This window comes from Phocoena sinus, chromosome 15 (assembly GCF_008692025.1).
Source record: "Phocoena sinus isolate mPhoSin1 chromosome 15, mPhoSin1.pri, whole genome shotgun sequence".
Taxonomy (NCBI): domain Eukaryota; kingdom Metazoa; phylum Chordata; class Mammalia; order Artiodactyla; family Phocoenidae; genus Phocoena; species Phocoena sinus.
Genome location: NC_045777.1, coordinates 57,007,147 through 57,033,388, shown reverse-complemented (window position 1 = coordinate 57,033,388; position 26,242 = coordinate 57,007,147). Strand labels below are relative to the sequence as shown.

Sequence of the window (26,242 nt, the reverse complement as noted above, 5' to 3'; positions counted from 1 at the left end):
AGAATGAAGTACTCATACATGCTACGACATGGATGAACCTTGAAAACATCATGCTCAGTGAAAGGAGTCAAGTAAAGGACAGATAGCATATGATTCCACTTATTTGAAATGTCTAGGCTAGGCAAATTCATAAAGACAAAAAGTTGATTAGAGGTTACTAGTTGCTGGGGGGAGGAGAGAAAAGGGAATTATTGCTTATTGGTTACAGAGTTTCTGTTTGGGGGGGATGAAAAGGTTTTGGAACTAGATAGTGGTGATGGTTGCACAGCAATGTGAATGTAATTAATGTCACTGAATTGTACTTTTAAAACTGTCTAAAATGTCAAATTTCACATTATATATATTTTACCACAATTAAAAAAACACTAATAATGTAATATTCCCAAACTCATTGAATTGTGAAATGAATGTGTGAATTGTATGGCATGTGAATTATATCTTTTTTTTTTTTTTTTTTTTTGTGAATTATATCTTAATGGAGCCTCCAGGAAACAAACCAAAACAATATGGCGGAAGTGATGCTGTGCCAGTTCCAGGCACAGCCTCTTCCTACCTCTTGGAAGCAGCCTCCATGGAAGCAAACGGACTTCTCTGAGACTTCCGAGCCATGCATGAGAAGCCCAAGTCACAGGGAGAGGTTCTGGAGGCTCAGAGCTGTGCAGAGAGAAAGGCCAGAAGCACCACAGGGCCAGGCCTGGGAGGGAAGTAGTGCTTCGGACACCCAGCCCAGTCAAGTCTTGGGATGACTCCCATCCCATCTGCACCTGACCCACCACTGTATGAGAGACCCACAGCCAGAAACGCCCAGCTGAGCCCAGCCAACCCACAGAAGTTGGGGAGAGAATGATCAATTGTTGTATTAACCACACTCAGTTTGAGAGGCTCTGTCCACGTCTCAGCACTTTTGGAGCTAGTCTGATGGAGGGAGAGCCCTGGTGAGGAAGGGCGGAAGGAAAGTACACAAGCCCTATGTCACGATGCTGCAATTCAAATATTGGCTCTTCTAGTCAATATCTGCTTAGTGCCATCTCTTTGAACCTCAGTTTCCTTAAAACCTGGGCACACCTCATTTCTCAGGTGGTTCAAGGGAGAGAAGATATATCTGGGACACTGTCCCATTCTGCCTACCTCTTGGCTCTCCTCGCTCAGAGACTGTGATGGGGTCGCCTGTAGGGGCCCTGGGGGGAGGGGACTGAAGGTACCTCCCGGCTGTGGACTCAGCTGCTTCCATTCTCCCTCAGGCAGACTGAGCCGGAGGCCTCGCGCCTCCAGAGGGAGCGTGGCCCTGCTGACACCTTGATTTTGGACTTCGGGCCTCCAGCACTGTGAGAGAATACATTTCTGTTGTTTCAAGACACCCAGTTTGTGATACTTTGTTACGACAACATCCTCTCAATGAATGTTTCTGACAGTCATGACAGATAGGTACTGTTCTCATCACCTCCAGTTCACAAATTGTCGGCCCCTCCCATTTAAAATTTACACGCGAGGAAAGGAAGGCTCAAGCTCGGGCTGGGATCTGAACCCAGGCACTGATGCCACTCCCTCAGGTCCTGACATCATTCCAGACCTTTCCAGGACATCCCCTCTCTCTGTTTCCACCCGAATCCAAGCCACCTCCAAGTCACAGCAGCTTTCCCTGGGGCCCTGTTCAATCCACATTCCATGGGGCAGCCAAAATAGACCAATGTCACTCCCTGGTTAATAGCCTACCAATGGTGTCTGATTGCAAAGACAATAAAGCGCAACCCTCTGATTACAACCTCAAAGTCCCTGGACCTGGGTCCTGCCATGCACTTCCTGTACAGATCCCCGCCCACCCACCCCACCCCCCAACATAATTCCCTGTCTCTGAATGGGTGGCACGTTCCACAGCTCAGAAATCACACTTTCAGAGAGGGCTTCCAGACTCCACTACTTCACCTTGCCAGATTTTATGTTCGTTGAGGCCCTTCACAGTTTCCCATTTGTTCATTGATGCATTCGTCTCCCTGCCCCAGAATGCAAGCTCCTCTTCACCTCTGTTTCATCGTGGACATGAAATAATAATTTATGTGTTGAATGTTGCTAAGTCCTTGGGATGTGGACACCTCTGGGAATGGGGGCAGCATGCTGACTTTGTAGGAGGAAAAACCAAAATCAACAAATGATTGGGAATTCCCTGGTGGTCCAGTGGTTGGGACTCAGTGCTTTCACTGCCAGGGCCAGGGTTCGATCCCTGGCTGGGGAACTGAGATCTTGCAGCTTTGTGAGGCCAAAAAAAAAAGAGCGAGAACAAATGATTCCTCAACCTAGGCAGCCTTCTCCTGGGGAAGTAGGTGGCCTTGGGTCAGCTGGGACAGGCCAGTCCAAGACCAGTGTTCCTTAGGTCTGCCCCCAGGGCACCCGGCTGCTGGGAACACTCCCCCGTCTCTCCTGTGACAGTCCCATCAGCCGGTCAGCATCTGCAGATGAGAAGGGCTGACCAGGTCTCAGGGACACAGTCAGATTGCTGACTCCCCAAATTCCCAAGAGTTCTCAAGGTAGAGAGCAGCCTTCTCCCCGGGAGTCCCCCTGCACAGTCACACCAGCCCTGCTGTGTGCCCAGAAACCTGGGCAGAACAGAAGGCAGCAATAGGACCCCGAATAACATGGGGGCTATGGGCACGAGCTGAGCACGGAGACCTGGGTTCATGTGCCGGCTGTGCCTTGTGCAATGGCTGCCGTCTTGGGTAAGTCACAAAACGAGAGAGAAATAACCAGGACGGGCAGATTTCGGGCCAATAACTAAGGAAGCTCCTTGTGTTGGAGTGGGTTCGACTCCAGAGGCTGGGCGTCTTCTCATTTAGGATGCAGGAGAGGAGTTTCAAGCATCACGGTTAGACTGGATCAGCTCAGAGATTCCTCCTGGTCCCAGGTTCTGAGATTCTGTGCCCTGTTGGACTGTCCACTCCCCTGGGTCCACTGCCCAAGGAGTGACGGGTGTCCTGGGGCAAACTGCTCTGGTTGGTTATCACCAGTAACTACCCTGTGTCTCTCTGTCGCCACGAGTGCTGTTTGTTTTGAGACAAAACACCACTCCATCACGTGGAAGACTTCTTCCCATTTAGTGGATAAGAAAACCAAGGCAAAGAAAGCTGAAGCGCCCTTTTGTGGACCAGGCTTTATCTCTACTCTCTGCTCTCTGATCACTGATGCATTTAAACATCTCGTGATGCAACGGCAGAGCCATTTTGCAGATGGGGAGACAGATTCACAGAAGGTTAAGTAAAACCCCCCCTTCTTGTATCGAATAAGTTGACAGTTGGGGTTTGAACCCATATCTGTCTGGCTGCCTGGCTTTTCTGCAGAATCACGAGCATGGCGCTATGGGGTGATTCTACAGGTGCGGAGAAATGCAATCTCTACCATCATTTGGCTCCTGCAGAAAATGAAAAGTACACCAAGTCACCGGCCTCTTATCACAGCCACTATGAACCATCTGCCTCTCTTTCACTCTGGTCTTTTAACAGAAATCTCCGAGGAGTTCTCCTGTCTCTCATCCAATGCCGAGTCAAGTGCAGAGATGTCTTGTAGACTCAGCAACTTTCCCCAATAACCATGTGGCGTCGACATGCCATTCTTCTTTCCAAGGGACATCCCCAAGCAAACCTGGGACTCTTCATTTCACAGATCTGAAGAGATGCAGAAAAAAGAGCTCACGGAGATATGGGCTCTGGTCAGACAAGGCTGGATGCCGGTGTTCCTGGTACCAGCTCGGCTCCCGGGCTCAGCGGCTCCCACAGAACACCGTCTACTGGGCCTTGTGTTCATGTAAGGAAATACGTGGGGAGCCGGAAGGAGGTCGGGGATGCACAGCGTGTGTGTGGAGAAGGGGGCATGGAGCTCTGGGGGACTCGCCCCCGAGAGCCCCCAGTTGGAACTCTGTCAGGATGAGGTGGCCTCCCCGAGTTTCCTTTTCCTTCTCTGCCCGTGAGTGCCTGACCGGACATGGGCCGAGACCAGCTTTCTAAAGTTACTCCAGGGATGGCTCAGCCTTCGGGGTGCACCTGTCACGGCCAAGTCCACCATTCCACCGGAAGCTCTTCTTTTAGCAAAGTGGCAGTGGCAACTGGGCATCTCAAATTTAAAACTTTCAGAGCTGGATAAAGACCTCAGAGATCTTGCCCAACCCTCCCATTTAACAGAGTGAAAAAACAAGGCTCAGAGAAGACAAGCAATCTGTCTGATGCCTCATCAAATGTGATTATTAACCCCATTTTACAGAAGAGGCACAGACGCTAACTAACTTGCTCAAGTTTTCCACTGTTCAATTGGGCAACGTAGCAAAACCCCACACAAAAGGCGAGAGTTTGCACAGCTGCTCATCCTCCAGGATAAACACGCAGGATCTCACCCGGACACGTGCGGTGACCCCGGGCACACGTGTTTAGTAGCTTCGGCACGAATGCATTCATGTGCTGCGTTCCCACGAGAAGGAAAAGAATATAATATGGCAAGTGTCCTGAGTTTCAGGCCCCCATGGGGGGATTTTTCTCTTAACCCCCTATCAACACAGGGGTGAACTGGCAGTACTGGAAATGCCCTGGATCCAGAATGGTGGGTTTTAAAATTGTGGGAATTCCCTGGCGGTCCAGTGGGTAGGGCTTGGTGCTTCCACGGCAGGAGGAGGCCCGGGTTCAATCCCTGGTCTGAGAACTAAGATCCCGCAAGCCGCACCGTACAGCCAAAAAAAAAAAAAAACCCATCTTGAGCTGAACATCACGAGGTCAGCTGCCGCCTCCTTCTTGGATGTTATCTAAAGCATTTTACTGACTCCAAGGCAGAGCCTAGGCCATGCCATCCTAGCAGAAGAAACACCCAGAGACCCGGTAAGAACCAGTCCCAAGGCACAATGTGTCAGAGAGAGGGGCGTCCCCTTACAGAAACTTCCCAAGAAAACCTTCAAAAGGGGGTGGAAAGGCGTGCTCTCAAGCAGGGTCTCCCAGCCTCAGCACCATTGACTTTTTGAGCCAGCCAATTTTTTGCTGTATGTGGGTTGGGGGCTGTCCTGTGCACTGCAGGATGTTAACAGCATCCCTGGCCTCTGCCTATTAAATGCCAGTACTATCCCCTCCACCAGCTGTGACAACTCAAAATGGTTTCAGACCTTGCCAAAGGTCCCCTGTGGGGCCACAACTGCCCCACAGGAAATCCCCTACTCTTAAACAGGCACATGAAAAGATGCTCAACATCGCTAATTAACAGAGAAATGCCAATCAAAACTATGTCTGCCCCAAGGGGATTCCTGACCACTGACAGACAAATGCAGCAGGTCAGGCGACTCAGTTCAAATCCCAACTCCCGCAGTCAGTTTCTGAGAGTTGGTGCAAGTTTTGTTAATAGCTCCTCATATGTAAAATGGGTCTGAAATCCCGTCCCAGGGTTGTTATGGGGTCCCAAGAGAGGGTAATTGCAGCACTCAGCACACTGCCCTGCAGAGAAGGTGCTCAGTAAACAGAAGTGTCAGCCAATACGGGGAGCGCGGCTTGCAAAGGGAGGGAATAAGGGAAATCCGTAGTCTGTTCCCACCCCCACCCACCAGCATACCCCACTGTGGAGGGGAAAGCCAATCCTTGTTCCAAAACTATACGATCTCTCCAGGCTCTGAGACCTCTCTGAAGCTCCTGGCTTCTTCATTCTCTTGCCAGCAAATTCCTGCCTTGAAAACCCACAAGGAACACAACAGATGCCCAGATTCATGAAAACATCATCAATCTTGTCGGCCCTGTCTGGATTTCCCATCCTGAAACAGGGACGGACCCATTTGATGAGATTTTAAGTGCTGGTGTAGATATAGCTCTCTCCCCCTCCCCCAGTTCTATAAAACCCCAGCAGACATATATCTTGACATATTAAAACCTTCTCAATTATTCTACTCAGTGCAGAAAGAACCAAAACCCCATGCTGGCTACCAAATTGAAAAAGCAGTGCCAAGGGCAGAATGAGGGGTCTCAGGCCTGGGTATTCATCAGTTCAGTTCAGGGCACAGATCTGGGGATATTTTAAAATCCAGACTCAGTGTTGGAACTCTGCAGGTGAAATTCCTGAAGAATCTCACCCACTATTTTGAAAAGGAAAAAAAAGTACCATTCAAGTTTAGAAAATAAAATTCATAGAGAGCTGAAAACTGTCATGTTTGCCCCTTGGAAGCTGTGTGGTCTTAGGCAAGTGACTTGAGCTCTCTGAGCTGCTGTTTTCTCATCTGTGGGGTGATGAGTAGAGATGATGATGAATGAAGAGGAATGGCTCAAGTCCATGGCGCAGGGCCTGGCATCCCACAAATGCCCAGCGGGCAGGATACACTCTCCAGGCTGGGGAGAGAAGGGTTCCAGACCTGATATGGAGCTGGGCAGATGCCGCTGCCGGCAGCACTCGGGCTGCCTGCAAGGAAAAACTGTCACTTCCAGGAAAACCCACACGCTCAGTGCCAGGAACTGTGGGATGAGGCTATAGGACCCATGTGTTACTACAGAGGTTGTCACACAGATTCTCCTGCAAAGAAGCAACTCTAGCTGCACTGAGAAGGTGCTTGGAACTGCCCTTCATCTGGAATATTCCTGTTCTTTTCTTAGGGTAGTTGTTCTTGGTATAAAAACCAGCTCTTGAATGTGCTTCAAAAGCCTTGAGGTCTGGATCCTCTGACCTTTCCCATCTTCACGCACCGCAGCTTCCCCTTCTGTCTAGGTTCTGCCACTTGGATCTAGTGTCCATCTGTGTAGGTTTCTGTGCCAGAGACTTTGCAGTTGCTGTTCCCACTGCCCCCAATGCTTTTCCCTTGTTTCTGATTTCTTATTTCCTACTAACCCTCAATTTTGATTCATGACACACCTCCTCTGGGAAGCCTTCCCTGATCTCTCTCCCACCAGATCAAACCTCCCCCAAGCCCCTGCCCACTCCATGCACACTCAGCCCCACATACCTCCCTCTTTGTGGCACCCCATTTACAGGACACCTCTGTTGTATAATTATTTGGGTCATGTCTGGTCACTTATAAAACTGTAAACTTCTTTAAGCTGTGCCTATGCTTAGGATCATACATCCATAAATTATACCGTTATTGAATTGTTAGTAAAAGTGTTGACTGGTTCAGCCTCTTTAGAGGCAATCTGGAATGTTCCATCATATTCTAAGGCTACAGTGGTTAAGACAATGTGGTGTGGGGCAAAGAAACACACTTCACAAATGAAATAGAGAACAGAAAAACAGACTTACACTTATATGAATGCTTGATTTCCTATAAAGAGTCAGTGATATTGGGTCAATGGGATTATCCATATGGAAAGAAAAATTTATCATGATCCTGCCTCATTCGATACGTAAAAGTCAACCCCAGGCAGACTATAGAGATAAATATGAAACGTAAAATGTGAAAGCTACTAGAAAATAGAGGGGGCAATATGAATGACTTTAAATTTCTTAAATATAACACAAAAAGCCTCAACCATTAAAAAGATGAATATGAAATATGTAAAAATTAAAAATTCCAATAACCGAAAGTCACCATTGAAAACTAAAGTCACACCACAGAGTAGAAGATACATAACATATAACTGGCAAAGGGATCACTATTCAGCATGATTAAATAACTCCTACAAAGCTATAAGAAAAAGAAAATGGACAAGTCCAAAGCTATAAGAAAAAGAAAATAGACAAGAGGGCTTCCCTGGTGGCACAGTGGTTAGCAGGGGACACGGGTTCGAGCCCTGGTCCGGGAAGATCCCACATGTTGCGAAGCAACTAAGCCCATGCTCCACAACTACTGAGCCTGTGTTCTAGAGCCCGCGAGCCACAACTACTGAGCCCACGTGCGTAGAACCCGTGCTCTGCACGCAATAAGAGAAGCCACCGCCATGAGAAGCCTGCGCACTGCAACGAAGAGTAGCCCCCGCTCGCCGCAACTAGAGAAAGCCCGTGCGCAGCAACGAAGACCCAATGAAGCCAAAAATAAAACAAACAAACAAAAAAACCCCACAACTACTCCAACTACCCCTGGAATGGCTAAAGTATAATAGCAAGTCGAGGCGCTGGAGCTGGAAAGGGTATGGAGGAAGTGGAACCCTCATACACACTGCTGGTGGAGTCTAAAACACTTTGTTCTAGAATGTTCATGGCAACACAATTTATAGTAGTCTTGCTATGGACTGAATTATGTCTCACATGTCCAGTTTCTGGCCCTTCCTACCTCTGCGAACTTGGCCAAGAAACTTAAAACTCTCTGATTCTGTTTCCGTGTCCACAGAAAGGTCAACCCCATCTGAATTACTGAGAGCATTAAATGAGATAATCCAAATAGAGCCCCGTGCCTGGCAGGTAGAAAGCATTCAACCACTCACCCTTATCATCCAATCTAATAACCACCAATACGCTGTTTCAAAGGGCAGTATTGTTGCCATTTTACAGATGAACAAACTGAGACCCAGAAGTCACAACCTCCAGGGCACTCAGGGGGCCAGCAACACAGCTGCTTTCCAAATACAGGACTTCTTCCTTGACCCCCATAGGAGGGTCTAAGAAACAGACCCCCCCCCAAGCCCATAGCAGGACATTGAGGGGTTGCACAGGGTCGAATCTATCAATTACGCAAATGATCCGAGTTGCTGGTGGGTGGCTGCTGCTGGAAGTGCTTTGGGCTTTCTCCACCCACCACCAGCTTTATTCAGCATTTTTGACTTTCGAACCATGCTTTCTCATTTGCTGTGGCAGCTGGTCCTCCCAAACTCTGCTGTGATCATCAAGGGATAAAACATTATTATTCCTATTGATGGATGAGTAAACTGAGGCCAGCAAGAGCAGTGGGCATACCCAGAGGCATCCGTGTGGCTTAGTGTTAGACAGCAGGGGTCGGGGTCTGTAAGCCTGGGTTTCTCTCTAGACTTGCTGCTTTTACTATGAGAGCCCGGGAGTCAGTCATCCATTCTGAGCCTCCATTTCCTACCTCTGTAACCTGATCAGTCTTTCCTCCTTAGGTTGTTGTGAGCAATGGGACGAACAAAATACACATAAAACCCTCAGAATAGCCCTAGCACCCACCAAATTCTCAGCAAATATGAGTTGCCACTGTTTATGGGTCATTGCATTCGGATGGGCAGAGCCTGAGTTGAAACTCCGTCCAGGGTCCTCTGAATGTTTCCTCTTGTCCCTCTAGCTTATCATTACCCTGGCAGCCCAACCCTGGATCGCTCCTGGACGCTGTCCCCAGGTCAGAACGTCCATGCTCTTCTGTGTGTGGCTCTTCTTTGAGTCTTGCTTTCAGCCCCTGGGAGGACTGTGCACTTAGGGCTGGGGCAGGATGCCAAGCATGCAAATTCGCATGCAGGCAGTAATTTGCACAAATGCTCCTTGGTGTGCTCATTTCCAGCCTGTCCCCAGAATGGCACTTGCAAAGCCAGCAGAGAGCTATTTACAGCTCTGGGCAAAGAGGGGAGGCAGACTCTGATCTTAACGCAGGAAAGCCCTGCTGAGGTGATGGCTTGCTCTTTTGGCTGCTTTAAGAGGCTGTTTGGCTAATCTTGCCCTGAAGGAGCTTCGAGGTCCTGAAAGCTTTTGCTAGAAGGCCAGTGATCCACCCCAGGGATTGTCTGATTCCCTCAGGGAACCCACATTCAAAGGGAGGGGAGCAGTGTCCCTGACTCCCACCAATAGCTGCCAATGGACTCTAAACATCTCGAGGAAGGGATACAGGAGGCCTGTCAAAACCATGGACAGCTCTAGCCTCTCCGACGTTGCTCTAGATGAGGGGTTGACAAACTGTGGTTGGGGGGGCATCTGGCCCCCCCAGCCTGTTTTTGTAGATAAAGTTTCATTAGCACACAGTTTCGTCCATTCATTTACATTTCACGGTACAGTTTGAGCAGTTGCGATCGTAACTGTGTGGCCCACAAAGCCTCAAATATTTACTACCAGCCCTTTAAAGAAAATATTTGCCGAGCCCTACTCTGCGTGAAGCCCCCACCATCTCATCTTTTAACAGGCTTCTCTGTCTGCTCCTTCTACAACCAGTCCACTCTCCACGAATCTTCCAGAAGGATATTGCTCAAGTGCTAATCAAATCAGGTCACCTCCTTGTTTAAAACTCTTCCAGGTTCCCCAGGGGTCTCTAGGTCAAGTCTGAACTCATTATCTAGGGTCACCAGGCTGTCCATGATCTGGCCCCCCTGCAGCTTCCCTCTCCTTGCCCATCCACCCTGGGTGGGCTCCGCCATATGCCTCCCCCATCCTCTGAACATTGGTTTTATAGAAAAAAAAATTGCATCTCAATGGAAAACTATGCATTGTTTACATACAACACAAACTTTTAAGATAGCTGATTCTAGCCCTATTCATTATCTTCGAGATATTTTTTTCAACTCTTTGTAAGTTGTAGGAATCTGATAGAGAAGCCAATTCTGTCTTGTCCAACCATTTTATTTTGTCTCCGTTTGTAATGCATTTAAGCATTCCTTGACTCTGTAGACAACTGTGCTTTATTTGACTTTTCCTTTGAACCAGTTCCAACATCTGCTTGGTTCTCTCATTGAATGAGCTTAATAAAATCACTGACAAGTGTTTGTTTTTGCATCTGTATTTGGAACCATGATTTTATTCCCCCCCCCACCCCGCACCTTTTTCCTGAAGATTTTCTTTTAACAGTTTTCCATGAAGTCTCTGAGCCCCTGTTCATGTTCTATCAGTTGAGAATATCTTTCCTGGCTTTTCTGATTTTTCCTCCTGAAATTTCCTTCCCAGCATCCCCAGGGACAGGGAACCTCTTCCTTCTCTGAGCTCTGACCACTATCCGCTCCCACACACACACCTGGCACTCATCTTTCTGAATGGTTGTTTATAGGCCTGTCCCCTGACAGCTAGCCTAGAAGATCCTCTGGTGTAGTAGCTGGGTGTTCATCTCTTCCTCACCGTGCACACACACGCACACACACACCACTAGTTCTGTCAGGACACACGGAAGTTGTGCAATAAATGGGCACACTCACAGGAATGAATGAATGCAGATGGCTAGACTGCCCACCTAGACAGAAGCCACTAAGAGGGAGACCTTGTATTCCTTGTTAATACCACACACGTGATGCCGATGTCTGCATCTACGAAGTACTCAATAAATACTTGTTGAATAAATGGCAAGATAGCACTTCAGCTCCTGTTTCTGGCCTACTTTTGAATCATCTCCCAGCTCTCCACGTTTGAAAAGCAAACCTAGTAGCCTCAGAATGCTACCCTCCCACCCCATATTTTCATGTGTCACCACCATGGTGCTTCAACTGCTCCCCTCTAAGGAATGGATGGCCATCTCTCTGTTCTGCCTCACGGTCTTCATTTGATCTTGAGCGAGACGCTGCCCCTCCGGTTTTCCAGTGGGTAAAGCAAGGTCAGTTTAGCCATTCCAAGAGATAAAATACATCAGGCAAAGAGATGAATGGCCAGTAACGCGCTAATGATGTTCCAGCCCAGACAACATGTACAGTGTAACAGATGCTGTCAATATAACACATCAGCAAAGTTGCAAGGGATTAGCTCTGAGTTGTGAGGGTTATAGAGACGGCCTAGGACAGGCTTCCCAAACTACCTGAATGTGCACATGAACCCCCCATCCCCCCAGGATAGTGTTAAAATGTAGACTGCATTTTGTAGGCCTGAGGGGGTCCCAAGAGCCTGAATTTCTAACCAGTTCCCCAGTGATGTCATGCTGCTGGGCACTGGACCACACTTGGGTAGCAGGGTTGTAGGGGTGCTAGGACATGGTGGGTTCCGGCTTTGAAGGAATTCTCAATGCCGTGGCTGAGCGACAGATGTCCAGCGTGTTGCTGACAGTCCAAAGCAATAAATGTTAGCACCCAAGTGGGAGGTGCTGGTAGTTAAGACTGTGAGACCTCTGAGGATGGACAGGCTGGTAGAGGTGGGAGAAGTCTGGTGCAGGGTTCCCAAGGGACATGGAAACTGGGTTGGGGGCATTCTGCGGGGCCGGTGATTCAACATAATTCTGGTGGTGGGGCCCATCAATCTTTGTTTTAACACACCCTCCAGGGGGTTCTGATGCTCAAGTGTGAGTACCATTGCGCTAGGCAGAAAGGGGTAGAATATTCCAGTCGGAAGAAGAGTGTTTTGTTTCACAAATTAGAGTTTCAGGCACATGTCCAAACCCTGTAAATTGCATTCATTATTTCATCCATCCATCCATCCATCCATCCCCCCATCCAACATCCAACAAATAAGTCCTGAATGCCCACTATGTACCCTGTTAGGCACAAGAGATATGACTGAAGTTGTAGATACACACAACTGTCTAAGCCTCTAAACCAATGATTCTCAGCCAGGGGACAAGTGGCCCCCCAGGGGACATTTGGCAATGTCTGGAGACATTTTTGGTTGTGACAACTTGGGGGGAAGTATGCTACTGTCACCGAGTGGAGTAAAACCCAGAAATGCTGTTAAACATCCTATAGTGCAGGGACAGCACCCCCAAACGCACCCCAGCAATGGCACTAGTGCTGTCAAGAAACTTTGCTCTAAACTGGGAGCCCCTTGTGACCTAAACGGGAAGGAAATCCCAAAAAGAGGGGATATATGTATATGTATAGCTGATTCACTTTGCTGTACAGTAGAAACTAACACAAAGTAACTATACTCCAATAAAAATATATAAATAAACTGGGAGCCCCTTGTGGGCAGAAACTATATTGTAGTCACCTTGACATCCCGTGACCCCCAGTCAGTCAGTGCCTGACCCCCAGGAGCTGAGCAAATGTTTAAATGCAAGAGGAAATGGCAACACAAAGACATACTTAGGTATATAAAGAAGTCTTACAACAGCAACAAAAAGACAAACGACCCAATTCAAAAATGGGCAAAGGACTTGAATGAACCTTTCTCCAAAGAAGATACACAAATGGCCAACCAGCACATGAAAAGATGCTCAGCATCACTAATCATTAGAGAAACGCAAATCAAAACCACAATGAGACACCACTTCACATCCACTAGGATGACAATAATACATTGTAATAACAGTAATCAGAAAATAACGTGTTGATAAAATTGTGGAAAAATTGGAACCCTCACACATTGCTGGTGGGAATGTAAAATGGTGTAGTCCGGCATTTCCTCAAAAGGTTAAGCAAAAAATTACTATACGACCCAGCAGTTCCACTTCCCAAAGAATTGAAAACAGATCTGTGAACCAAAAGTTGTACATACATGCCCAGAGCTGCAGCATTTACAACTGTCAAAAGTTGGAAACCCAAATGTCCATCAACTGACAGATGGATAAACAAACTGTGGTATATCCATGCGATAGAATCTTATTTAGCCATAAAAAGGAACGAAGTACTGATACATGCTACAACGTGGAGAAGCCAGACCCAACAGGCCACATATTGGATGATGCCATTTATATGAAATATTCAGAATAGACAAATCTATTGAATCAAAAAAGAGATTAGTGGTTGCCAGGGGCTGGGGGAAGGGAGAGTGACAAGGGTTCCTTTCGAGGTGATAAAGGAGTTCTGGAACTAGAGAGTGGTGAGAGATGCGCAGCACTGTGGATGTACTTAACGTCACTGAAGTGTACACTTTAAAATGATTAGAATGGCAAATTTTATGCTATATGTATTGCACAATAAATGCTCGTCCAGTCTCTACTGTGTGCCAGGAAAGGTGCTCTGCACTTGGGACAGGAGGGAATGAGACCTGACTGTATGATCTCTACTCCTCAGGGATACAGAAGGGGAGAAAAGCCAGCAAACAGTCATGGACCCAAGGAGGCCTCAGATGTAAGTGCTGGGATTCCGAGGAAAAATCGATCTCCAGGCTGGGGCCAGGGAGGGTCAGGGAGAGAGCTTTTGAAGAAGGAGGGCAATTTGCCCTTGGGGAGTCGAGCCCACTATGGAAAGAATGTGTGACTAGAGGCCATATCACGCTAGGCCATTCCGGGGATGGGTAAGACAATTTAATGCCTGAGACGCCTGGGCTAGTCAGACACAAGGGAGAGGGAGGAGTGCAGACACCTTTAGAAACCCCTCCTGGACTTTCTGCAGGGATGCAGTGGAGGGAGGGGGGTTGATGACTCAGCCTGGGCGTTCTTGAAGCCCTCAGGCTCCCACGAGGCTTTTTTCCCCTGCATCCTGGCAAGGGGGGCTGGCAAGCAGACAGAGGTGGAGAGAGTCAGCGCTCACATTACTTAAGGGGGACCAGGTACCAGGTGTTTGAACAGGGTTTCAGCTAATCCTCAGAGTAACCCAGAGGTAGGTTCTACCATTGCCTCCCTCCCTCCCTCTTCCTTCCTTGCTTCCTTCCTTCCTTCCTTCCTTCCTTCCTTCCTTCCTTCCTCCCTCCCTCCCTCCCTCCCTCCCTCCCTTCCTTCCTTCCTCCCTCCCTCCCTCCCTCCCTCTGGTCAGTGTGACCTCAAGACCCATTGGGATGCTGGTAGAAAGAATCCACTGTGGCCAGGGCAGAGGCTCGGCCTGTGGACGTGAGGCCTCAGATTCCTGTCTCCTGGCCCCAGAACTCTTAGGAAGCTCAAAGGCCTGAGTTTCAGCCACTGGCAGCTTCTGGCCTGACCACTTCCCAGGAGAGAGGGACCAGGGTGTGCAGGAATGTCCAGTCCTCAGAGCCCGCCCACCACACTGACCTGGGGGCCAGGCAGCTGAAAGAGCCCAAGCCTGGGCTGTAGAACTTGGGCTACAGTCCCCCCGCCATCCTTCCTGGCTGAGGGACCCTGAGCAAGCCTCAACCTCTGGGGACTGTGCTTGGCTCATCTGTAATGCACAGGAAGCTGGCTAGAGGATTCCTTTTCTTCTCCTTCCCCCTGGATAGATTCATTTACATATATATATGTATAAGTATATACAGACACACAGGCCCATTTCATGCTCCTTGCTTCCCTATATGTATTTACATATACTTACTAAAATACTGTATATACTGATGCTGTAACTTTAGTGTTTTCACTAAATCATGTCTTGGAGGTCTTTCCAGGTCAGGAATGTAGCTCTCCCCCATTCTTCTAAAAGGACGGCTTATATTCCCATGTAATGGAACCCCTTCCCATCTTGGATTGCTAAGGCCTTAGGCGAACATTCCTGCATTCTACTGTGTGCTTGTGTGAGCATTTCTACAGGAGATTCTTAGAAGTGGGATGGCCGGGCCCAAGGGCACGCAGTTTAAATTCTGAAAGAGACTGCCAAAGGATCTGAGAAGGCCCCAGAACTAAGTGATTTCTAGAACTGTTTCTTGCATGGACGTTTCTTCGACTTCTAGCAGGGAAGGGGGTAATGCCTTTAGAAGAGTCCTTTAACTTCTGTGGGCCTCCGTTTGCTCACCTGTAAAATGGGAAACCTACAGTAATATACATGGAGGTGCTCCAGACTTTGCTGTTGAAGCATGAGGGGTTAATACTGCCCTCAATATCGGGAGGCTCAGCAGTTGAACACACAGCTTCCATGATGCACAAACCAGAACGAGGAACCTGAACAAGAAGGATGCTCTCTTATGTCAATCATCCACTATGAGTGGGGCACCTGTATTAGATCAGCAGTTCTCAAGGGGGGAGGATTTTGCCGCCCCCCTCCAGAGGACATCTGACAATGCTTGGAGATGATTTTAGTTGTCATAAATGGAAATGGTTGCAAGTGGCTTTACTGGGTAGAGGGTAGGGATGCTGCTAGACATCCTACAGTGCACAGGACAGCCCCCTGCCCCCCGCAACAAAGAATGATCCGGCCCCAAATGGCAACACTGCTGAGGATAAGAAACCCTGCTCTAGACCTCTCTCTTATCTGATGTCTACCCCCCAACAAACCCAATTCAAAGATAAGGAAACTGAGGCTCAGAGAGGTGGATGACCTGTCCAAGGTCCCCTGTCAGCAGTAATGGGAGTAGACTCCCGGCTCCATCTGACTTTAGGGTCTGCGGTGCGTTCCAAATACTGTACGGTCTCTCTGGGAAGACATCACCGTTGTCTCCAAACAGGGGCCGACTGTTCACTGCCTTTACCCTTGACAGATTATCTACACTGCAAGTCATAAGTTTTACCTAAAAGCACAACCCCCCTACCCAGGTTTAGAGGTTTTATGACTTGTAATCATAATCACTGCTTCCACCCACTTGCCCTGTGCCATGCACTTTACAAAGATTAACTCATTTTACCCCGATAAGGACATTGAGGGAACTGAGTCACAGAGAATTTAATAATTCCTCCAAGAAACATACTAAGTAGCAGATTTGGGCTCTAGACCCTGATAAGAGGGGTTCAGAGACCCATCTCTCCACCCCCATGCACTACAGTTCTCCCTCATACTCTGAACTTTCACCTTGGCACCTTGGACTTGGAACCCTGCTCTAAATTGGAGCACAACAGCCAACCCCTTAGCTGGAGGCAGGGGGAGTTTCTGCCTCAAGACCCTCCCATTTGTAGGGACCTGGTTGCTGTTGACCCAGTGGGCTGGTGGGCACCCAATGCCTCAGGAAAAGGAGCAGGCTCTAAGCTGGGGTGGGACATTGCGGCAGGGAACTCGGGGTCGGAGGGAAAAGGCAGGGATCGAGGTGGGGGGGCCCTGGAGGGAGGGGCCGTGACTTCCAGTTCTGGGGGGGAGCTCTGCCCAAAGCGCCTGGAGCAAGCCTCACCTGCAACAGATATTCCTGCAGCAGCATCGGCTCCAGACTATTGCAACTGATCTCATTTGCTATCCTGAGTCCATTTGTATTCTGGCAAGCCTAGATTTGGCAGTGGGCTCAATAAAAAGATCCCAAGGGCTGAGTGGTGAAGTGCAAGGCCCTGGGAATGGATCTACAAGGTGGCTTGTTGGGGGACGGTGCTGGGTTCCAGCTCTGTCTGCTCCTAGCTGCGTGACATTGGCAGAGCCTCTGTACCACCTCTGGTAAGTGGGGACCACAGTGCCCAGAAGTCCCGGTTCTAAATATGAGGACAAGAGGTAGTGTCCAGGACCCCGGCAGCCCAGGAGTCCCGGAGAGGCTGTGACCAGCTTCGCTACCCACTGGCTAGGTGACCTTGAGCAAGTCTCTTCCCCTCCTTGTGCCTCTCTTTGCTCAACTGTCAAATGAAGGCGCAAGATCTTTGATCTGGAGTCCCTGGGAGGTCTAAGGACTCCCAACTGGGCCATTTTTCTCTCTCCAGGGCTGACCTCTTTGGGCGTCCAGGACACACGCTTCTCCTACTCCACCTCTAGGGTGAACTCCAAAGAGCAAAGCAAAGCTCCTTGCCTTTCTCTCCCCTGCCTCCCGCCCCCATCCTGGCCTGCCAGATTACAGCGGTGCCCAGCCCCGCTCAGGTCACCAACATCCTGTCCCTTAGTCCGGCTTCACTGAAGCCAGCCCAACGGATGGTTCCTGCAACATCTCCCCTGGCCAAGGGCCTAGGGAATTCCACCAGGCAATGCCCACAGGAGCTGGGGGAGGGGCAGCCCCAGGGAGCAAATTGGGGCCCTTCTGTCTGCACTGACACCCTCTTCTCTAGAAGAGGGGTTGGCCTGCCTCAGGGGAGGATATTCTGAACACAGTCCTTTGTGTGTGTGTGTGTGTGTGTGTGTGTGTGTGTGTGTGTGTGTGTGTGTGTGTGTGTGTTGGCAGGGGGTGGTCCCTGCTGGTCCTGCTGCCTCAGAGCCCATCTCTGTTGGCAGTTTGGAGGCTCCTGGAATGATCTCTAGGCTCAGGATCCCAGCTTTAAGAGTTTCAGTCTTACTAAACCTCATCCTCTGGCCTTACCTCTGGCCAGGGTGGGTGAGGAAAGGTAAGATGGAATTAGGTGGGAAGGATGGGACTGGGAGTGGTGGATGGGGGCGGGGGGGGGGGGTGTTAGTGGGATGGGGTTTGTGTAAAAGGGTTACAGAGGGGTGGATTGAGGTAGGTGACTGGTCCAGACTGGTGACCAGACCCTGGCCCTGTTTCTGAGTGTGAAAACCCCTTCTGTTACATCTTGACTGGAGAAAGAGGGGAAATTCCCCAAATGCCTTCAGTGTGGAGGTGTCTGAGGCAACCAACCATCGTCTCTCTCTTACGGATGGGGGGGTGGGAGGAGGTAGGTAATCATCCACCTCTGAAGGCAAATCACAGAGTCCAGTTTCTGAGTTGGGGGGCCCAGGGAGGTCTGTATCGCGTTTGAGGGTGACATGCAGAATCTCTGGAGAGGGATATCCTTCTCTTAGGGAGGGGCTTATTTCCCCTCCTGGAGGAAACACACCGTTATCTATGAGCTGAGAAGGCTGGGTGGGGAGAAGAATCCAAACTTAGTTTTTTAGGGAAGGGGAAGGGGCATGGGTCTCCAAAGAGATCAAGGGGCCCTAGATACCTGGGGAGGCTGGAACCCACTTTGAGGGGGCACGTTCCATTCCAAGGGGTAAAGTAGGAAGAGGAATCCTATCTCTAGAGCCGGGGGCCAGGAAGGAAAGGCCCATTTCTGAAGGGAAAAGGAAACTATTTTGCTCTCTGGGAGGTGAGAGACCCTCTCTTTTCGGGCGGGGGGCGGGGGACCCGCGTCTCGGGAAGATGAGGGCTCCGTCTCTGTGAGAAGATGCCCCGTTTTTGCTCCCTGGGGCAGGGCCGAAGGATTCCGTCTCAGCTCCCGCGGAAGGGCTCGTCTCACGCGACCCGGCGCCAGGTCCTTACCTCCAGGCCCCTGCTCCAACGTTCGGGCTCCGACCTGCCAGGCACCGACTTGAGGGATCCGCGCCCTGAGCTCCGGTTCCTCCCGGTCTCTGCCCAGCTTCCCCCAGCGACTCGCCGGGCTCCGTGGCTCCGCCGAGAGGCTCTGGCCAATCAGCGCTGCCGGTTCCGGCCCTCGCTCGCACCGCCGCCAATCAGCGCGTCCGCCACGGGCCACCGCCCCCGGGAGGGAGGGGGAAGGAGGGACGGGATCACAGTCCGGCCTCCGGGGGCGGAAGAACTGGGGGCCTGGAGGAGGGACTGCGAGGGCCGGGAACGAGGGTCCGGGCTGTGGCGGCTGCCGCGAGGAGCCCCCACCAAGCCTATCTGATGCGGGGGTGGGGAGCCCGTCTCTAAAAGCGGGGTGGCTCTATAGTTTGATTTCACCTAGACTTTAATTACCCCCTGACAATTTTCTGGACCCTCGCGGCTGCGGGCTAGTGTAGCTGCCCCATCTGCAGCCTGCGGCCCGGATTCCGAGCTCTGGAAACCTAGATTCGGAGTCAGACAAGGCTCCGTATGAAAGGGAGGGGAAAGAGCATCGGGCCCTCCCCCGCCTACACGTACCCCCCACCCCACCCCCCTCACGTACTCCCCCCCGACCCTTGCAGGTGCTCAGGGCCCTCTCATTCTCTGCCCTAAGAGCTGTCATTCACTTAACACCTCCTAGCCCATCAACTCCCGAAGACGAATAGCTAGTGCATCGTGGGGGCAATGCAAAGATCACTGAACTAGGAGTCCATGGTTCATTCTGCACGATCTAGGGCAGGTCACTCCGCCTCCCTGATACTCAATTTCCTCAATAGTAAGTGGAGACAGCTGTGATAGTACCTCCTTCATGGGCATAAGAGAGGTGGTAGATGTGATAAAGGTGCTTTTATAAAAATTAAAATGCTGTATGAAAACTAGTTAATACTAAAGTGTGAATGACTGATAGCCCGGTAGCTTTCTAAAGGTATTTAGAAAGAGGATGCGTTCATTCAATGGTAAAATCAAAACACAAGAAACTACCCATCAGAACAACATGAGATGACCAAGTGCTCATAATGAATGGATGAATGGGGATTCCAGAACTTAAAAGGCCAAGGAAGAATACAGCTTGGGTTTTCCCACTCAGCATGATCAGGTAACTATTTCCTTAGTCTGCTGGAATCTTGCAAAACCCTGAGGTCCTTCCTTCCTGCCTTCCATGAATCCAGGCTGCCCTATCTCTGATTAGGTGAGCAGGACTATAGTCCTAGGAATTAAGATAAATATAAAGCAAACAAATACATTTTAAAACCGCCAAACAGGGACTTCCCTGGTGGTGCAGTGGATAAGACTCCACGCTCCTAATGCGAGGGGCCTGGGTTCGATACCTAGTCAGGGAACTAGATTCCACATGCATACTTCAACTAAGGAGCCCACCTGCCACAACTAAGACCTCATGCAACCAAAGAAATAAATATTTTTTAAAAAAACAAACAAACCAGCTGCCCCCTAGTGTGGTCTGTGACTGTAGGAACCAAAAGAAATAATAAGAGTAATACAAAGGAATAGACAAAATATAATTGATCCACAGTTCTACTAAAACTGAGCTTTGCCAGTCTCTTTGGTATGTTAATCCTGTCACCTTCCAGAACTTTATGAGGCCTGGGGTATAAATTGAGCAATTTTTCCTTAAAACCTAAGCCATACAGGTAATCCCTTTTATTGCCCAAGACACACTCAAAGAAATAAAATGATCAGTAAATATGGGAGGAAATAAAGTTTGTCAAAGAAAGGCAAATTAAAGAGATGGAAAATTTCATCTACAAAAATGGCCTCGTTTTTATTATAATTACAATTATTTGTGGAGGTTTCAAGGTAGTGGACAATTTCATAAATTGCTGTTGGGAGTATCAATGTTCAAAGCCTTTCTGGAAAGAAACTGAGTACTCCTATTTAAAAAAATCTTAAAAATGAGCTTACCCTTTGAACTAGCAGTTAAACCTCTATGAATTTATCCTAAAACAATGAATGATGCATAAGTTTAGTGATAAAGTGATTTACTGTCACTTTGTTTCTTGTAGCAAAAAACTGGAAACAACTTAAATGTACAACAGGGACTCAGAGGGGACATCTGTTACATGATACTGAATGCCTCCAATAAAGCATAGGTGTTGAATATTGAATGGTATGGAATTGAATAAAACATAGTATTGGATGTTGAATGGTTGACTCAAAATATTAAGTGACTAAAAGATATTCACCTAAAAAGTTTATTTGGTGTTGTTCTATTTTTGGTAAATTTATATAAATAGATTTATATAAATCTATAGCACAGATAAATCAGTGCTATCCAATAGAACTTTCTGTGATGGTGGAAATGTTCTTATCTGTGCTGTTCAATATGGTAGCCACCAGCCATAGGTAGGTATGGAACACTTGACATGTCACTAGTCGAATGAGAAACTGAATTTTAAAATATTATCTAATTTTATTATTTATTAATTTAGGCTGTACCGCACGACTGGTGGGATCTTAGTTTCCCCAACGAGGGATCAAACCTGGGCCCTCGGCAGTGAAAGCATGCATCCTAACCACTGGACCGCCCGGGAATTCCCTAATCTTAGTTTTAAGTTAAATAGTCACACATGGCTAGTGGCTATCACACTGGACAGCACCAATATAGATGATAGAAGATAGATAGATGATAGATAGATAGATAGATAGATAGACAGGCTGAAAAAATAAATGCCCAGAAGTAGTTCCCTCTTTATGTTGAAATTGTGGATGATTATAATTTTACTTTATCTGCATGTCACTAATTTCTAATTATTCTATAAAGAATATATATTGCTTCTGTACTGAGAAAAAAATATTTAAAATGAAAAACAAAAGTCTAAGTCAAATGCAACCCACCATCTGTTTATATGACCTGCAAGCTAGGATATAAAATAGGTTTTACATTTTTAATGGTAGAAAAAAGTCAAAAGAAGAAGAATATTTTGTATCTCAAGAAAATTGTGTAAAATTCAAATTTCGTTGTGCCTAAAGTTTTACTGGAACACAGCCATTCCCACCCACTTCTGCATGTCCGTGGCTGTCTTTGTGCTACCACAGCAGAGCTGAGGACTACTGGCGACAGAGACCACACAGCCTGCAAAGCCAAACATATTCACCATCTGGCGTTTTTAGAAAAGTTTGCCAGGCCCTGGTCTAAGGCAGTCAGGGGACACAAAGTGTGTGGAGTCATCTTCATCTGTTCATTCATTCATGCGTCTGTGTACGAAGCATCCACTGTGGGTTAGGCCCTGGTGCTGGGCATCCAAGGAGGTGCTGCATTGTTTCTGGTTCAGGGAGGGTGTGAGAGGGATATTCAGAGCGAGGGGCTTTGCAAGTTGGTTCTCAAATAGCTTCATTGTAACACTTATGAAGAAAACTGTCAGCAGGTAGAGAAAGCCCTGCTCACATTAGCATTTTTTTTTGCTTGCATTTTCCTCAGCTCTGAGGCTTTCCTATGGGGCTGCAGGTGTCTTCCAGGGGATGCTGAGAATGTCTTCCAGAGGCTGGCTGAGGCCCAGGATGGGAACTCCTGCCAGAAAGGCAGCTCTGCCTGTGAGGGTTCCCACTGCACCTCCTGAGAGGAGAAATGAGGACAATGGAGCCTGAGGCTCTTGGGGCTCTGAGCAGGAAAGACCCTCAGCAATCAGCAACTCACTGTATAGAAAACGAAACTGAGGCTCAGAGATGAGGATGAACTTGCCCAGAGACAGATTAAAATGTGTGCCTTATTTCTGAGGTCTGTGCTTTCCATACTCCCTGCTCACAAACTAATAAAGGGGTGTCATAGAGGGCATTTGGGTATAAGGGAAAGGGGACCAGTTTGGGACTTGATATTGATTTCCAGTTTCACCTTCCAGTGGCCATGTGACACTGGACAAATCATTTACCCCTTCTCAGCCTCTGTGTTTTCATCTGTAAACTGGGTAATTAAAGTATCTACCACAAGATCCACATGTAAAAGAATGAAGTTGGACCTTTACTTCACACCATATAAAAAATTAACTCATAATGGATCAAAGACCTAAATACATCTTAAAACTATAAAACTCTTAGAAGCAAACAAAGGATGATGTTCCCAGGGTGGGAGCAGGTACGTCGGCCATGATGGCCAGAGGTCGCCTGGAAGGCTGGGACATAAGTGGACGCCTGAATGCAAGCCTGGATGGGATTTCCTTGCACTGATTCCCATGCATTTTGTTCCTTGCGCTGGGCTCCTGGAAGACCCAGGGCTGCCTGCAACTTTCCTTACCTGAAGGACAGGTAAAACGGGGACAGCGTGGGGAGGTGTGCCACAACCAACAGAAGGAGTTGCCACATCTGCTATGTCACAGACATGCTTTATTCTGCTGCCTTTGCGATGTCTGGGCCCCTCAAAGCCAGCCCGAAAGAGACATGACAGTGCAGTTACCCTGGTAGCTCCGGACACGCTGAAACATCAGGGGGACTGTATCATTCCCTAGAGCCCCCCACCGCCCCATGCCCTGCAGAGCTTCCCTGAGGCAGGAAATGCACAAGGCAGCCCCTGAGAACAATCATCGTGCTCAAATGTCAACAGTGCCCAAGCTGAGAAACCTAGTACTAGGTGATGTTTATGTCGTTCCCAGAATATGGAAGGAACGTATTGTGTACGAGGTCCCTTCCTCCTGTGGCTGGAGACGTCCTCCTATTCATCCCAATTCTTCTTGGCGGATACATACAAGGGCATGTCTGGGGGTCAGATGGAGGGGTGTGGCTCCCCCCTAACCTCCACTGCTGGAGAAAATAGCTAAGCATTTAGGTCTTCCCTGAGGTCTTTGAGGACAGTACCTGGCATGCAGTAGGCACTCTATTAATACCTGGCCCTGACAACTCCCTAATGAGGAGGAGAAAGCCCAAAGTGAGAACAAACTTCCCGCAGGGCCAGCAATTCCGAAGTCATTTCTCCCCCTCATCCTCCCCTCGGTACTGACTCGGGTCCTTGGACTCTTTAATCAATAGAAATTGATAAGAGGTCAGACGAGAAATTCAGGCCAGGCTTTGCTGGGACTGCAGCACAAGGGAGCAAAATACCCGCAAGGAACGTGTACCCTTGCTCACTCCCTGAGGAGGGAGCTGGTTTCTTTTTTTGTGTGTGAAATTCTTAGGTATGTATGTATGTATTTGGCTGCGTTGGGTCTTCATTGCAGTGCGCGGGTTTCTCACTGCAGTGGTTTCTCTCGTTGCAGAGCACGGGCTCTAGGCGTGCAGGCTTCAGTAGCTGTGGCGCATGGGTTTACTTGCTCCGCGGCATGTGGGATCTTCCCGGACCAGGGCTCGAACCCGTGTCCCCTGCACTGGCAGGCGGACTCCCAACCACTGTGCCACCCGGGAAGCTCCGGGAGCTGGTTTCGTAAATGAGGTGAGGGTAGGGGTGGATCCGTGGGTTGGGCCAGAGGGCTGTGGCCTTAGGTGGTCTGCTCACCTCCTTAGTGGTACTGTGAGCAGGAATCATGGGTAGTATGCTGCTTTTGCACCCAGCACCTCAGAAATGACAGTTGGTTTGTGGCCTTTTTGTACCTTATTGTTCCTAATCGCCCCAACCGCGCATGCATGCAGTTATTTTTAGTTGCTTCTGCAAGTGCAAGCACTCTGGTTAAGGGTCCCAGGTCCCAGGTCCCAGCCAATCTCAACAGAGATCTGGGTTCAAATCCTGGCTGTGACAGTTAAGCGGGGTATGACTTTACATAGACAACTTAAGTTCTCCCAGCCTCAGCTCCACATCTGTGAAATGGGGATGATGATGATGCCTGCATGACTGGGGTCCCCTGAGTGTTCAGTGGGAGAAATGTCTACAGAGCACATAGTGGAATGGTTGGCACACAGTAAGCACTCCACGATATTAGCCATTATTATGAACATCATCAAATCATCACAGTCAGTGTGGGTTCCTCCTGGAACCAGGATTTGAGTGCTTTATCTGGGAAGTGATCCCAGGAGACCCCAGTACAGGGTGGGGTGGTGAGATAGAGAAGGAAAGGTGGATGATAAAAAGGTTTCTACGGGCGAGCAGAGCGGCATTCCCCTGGGGAACTCGGGAGCCGGCCTGGCTTACCGAGCACAGAGCAGCACTCAGTATGTGTCTAATTGAACAGAAACAAAGTAGAGGAAACAGTATCATTTTTACTTTTTATTCTTCCTGAATTGAACATGGCCATAAAGATCCAGGCTTCCCTGGTGGTGCAGTGGTTAAGAGTCCGCCTGCCAATGCAGGTGACGCGGGTTTGATCCCTGGTCCAGGAAGATCCCACATGCCATGTAGCAGCCAAGCCCGTTCACCACAACTACTGAGCCTGCGATCTAGAGCCCGCGAGCCACAACTACTGAGCCCACATGGCACAACTACGGAAGCCTGCACGCCTAGAGCCCGTGCTCCACAACAAGAGAAGCCACCGCAATGAGAAGCCCGTGCGCCGCAACGAAGAGTAGCATCACCTGCCCCCGCACTGCTCACCGCAACTAGAGAAAGCCCACGTGCAGCAACGCAGCCAAAAATAAGTGAATAAAAAAAAAAAAATCCAGGGTTTGTGGGGAGCGGACACTTGGTTGACTGATATTTCAAATACATTTCCCACAGAAAAGGTCTTCATGAAAACGAATCTTGGGGGTCCCTGGGAGTTTGCAGACATGAAGTACACGCAAGTAACTCATTCTCCCGCTGAATTCACAGGCAATGGAGGGAGGAGCCTTGCCTGGAAGGTACCAGATGACATGCCAGCTCCCGGGCCTCTCCTTACCTGCATTCACCAGGGTTCCAGTCCCAGACCGGTTGTTATTTCCCAGCTGTGTGACCTTGAGCTTGTCACTGGCTCTCTCTGAGCCTCAGCTTTCTAAGTGGGGATGATGATTTCTCCTCGCTGGGTGTTGAGAGGATTAAATGTGGTAGCTTGTGCATACAGCTTGGGAAATCACTGTTCGCATCACGTAAGGTCCCACCCTCTTTATGAGGACCACCGAACCAAAGCTACTTTCACTGAAATATCCTCCACTCTCCTCTGTAACCGCAGGCAGGTGACAGCCCTCCCCCCATGCCACGGTCCTCCGTGTGACAGAGGGCCTGACGTCTGCCACGCTGGGTCCTGAGCGGGGTGCCCATGACTCTAGGCTGCTTCAGTCCATCCTCAAGTCTGTGATACAGCACAGGAAGCTGAGCTGGGCGAGCCTATTGAACAAACGTGACCTTTGGGATCTGGAGTCCTTAGAGGCTACAGTGGAAACCACTCACCCAGCACTGCTGCTTACAGGCCCCGGGATCCTTGGGGGCTCCCCCTCCTCTCTGACCCTCCGTTTCCCTGCCCATAAAAAGGGGTGGTATTGCAAGATGTGTCTGCTCAGCGAGGAGGTTAGACGGTTGAGTTTCGCCCTGATTTCCCAGGTCCCTCCCCTAGTTCAGCCACTGGGCTCACACCCTGGGTCCCAGGATCCCAGGATCCTCGCCATTAAGGACCTCAGAGTTACATGATTACATGTGATCCCATGAGACAGGTCCTATGAAAGAGCATTATACATGTAGAGTGCCCTACAAGTGTAA

General features: G+C 49.0%; 1 protein-coding gene across 1 annotated transcript in view; it reads right to left on the bottom strand.

The window, feature by feature from the left end:
• The window catches only part of ABAT (4-aminobutyrate aminotransferase), a 92,161-nt gene extending 73,384 nt beyond the window's left edge, over nucleotides 1-18,777 (bottom strand). Inside the window, exon 1 of the mRNA XM_032604487.1 lies at nucleotides 18,634-18,777. The gene's annotated coding sequence lies outside the window, so the exon portion shown is untranslated. The remainder of the gene's footprint in view (nucleotides 1-18,633) is intronic.
• Between the last annotated feature and the right edge of the window lie 7,465 nt (nucleotides 18,778-26,242).